The sequence below is a fragment of the Microtus ochrogaster genome, linkage group LG2, assembly GCF_000317375.1.
Source record: "Microtus ochrogaster isolate Prairie Vole_2 linkage group LG2, MicOch1.0, whole genome shotgun sequence".
Classification (NCBI taxonomy): domain Eukaryota; kingdom Metazoa; phylum Chordata; class Mammalia; order Rodentia; family Cricetidae; genus Microtus; species Microtus ochrogaster.
This window is the reverse complement of record NC_022028.1, coordinates 22,188,371-22,189,174: the sequence shown is the minus strand read 5'-3', so window position 1 is coordinate 22,189,174 and position 804 is coordinate 22,188,371.

Below are 804 nucleotides of genomic sequence, written 5' to 3'. Positions count from 1 at the left end.
AATGAAGAAAGAAAACTCCTGAAAGAAGCTGTGTCTCCCCAGGTTGATTGACAGATTAGATTTTCAGTTCTGTGGAGGCGCTGGAATGTTGCAGGTCTAGAAGTTAGTTGCCTTATCTTGGGTTAGTTCTAGCCCTCGGGGACAGCCTTTCCTTGCTACCTGTGTTGGAACTAACGTCTTGTGACTAATAGATCCTTTTAGAATCTATTAATCTAGCAGACGACCAGCCTCCCTTAATCCAAAACCAAGAATGTCAGGTTGCATCTTGAGCCTACAGGAAAGCTTCCCCCATCTCACTGTCCCTGCCTCTGATGGATCTGCCAATGTATTTCATATTTGCCTTGATTTGTGACTTTCTTTGTTCTGTAAAACTATAAGAGCTTCATGAAACGGCTTCCACGTTGGAACATGGAATTTTGGATAAACTAAATCTCTGTTCCCAGGCCATGGCCACTCAAAACGGCCCCAGAATAAACTCTTACTCCCTTTAAGATGAGAGTTGCGGGTTTTGCATATCTACGGGTACTATTGCTGTAGGGATTGTCTTTTCCACTCTCCTTAACGATGCTTTAGCTTTGCCTTACAAACTTACAAATGGCTCAAAATGAGTCGCTATGATTCTTCAAACACTCGCTCAGAAAATTGTGCTTATGGAAATCTGTTAAGAAAAGGTTCCACAAGCAAATACTGCCTTAATGTTTGGGTATTAAATTATGCTTTAGATTTTAAAACTGAAGAGCTGGGCAGACCATTGACATTTTATAAACATACTGTTAATCCTACCAGTTGAGAAAAAGACCACTA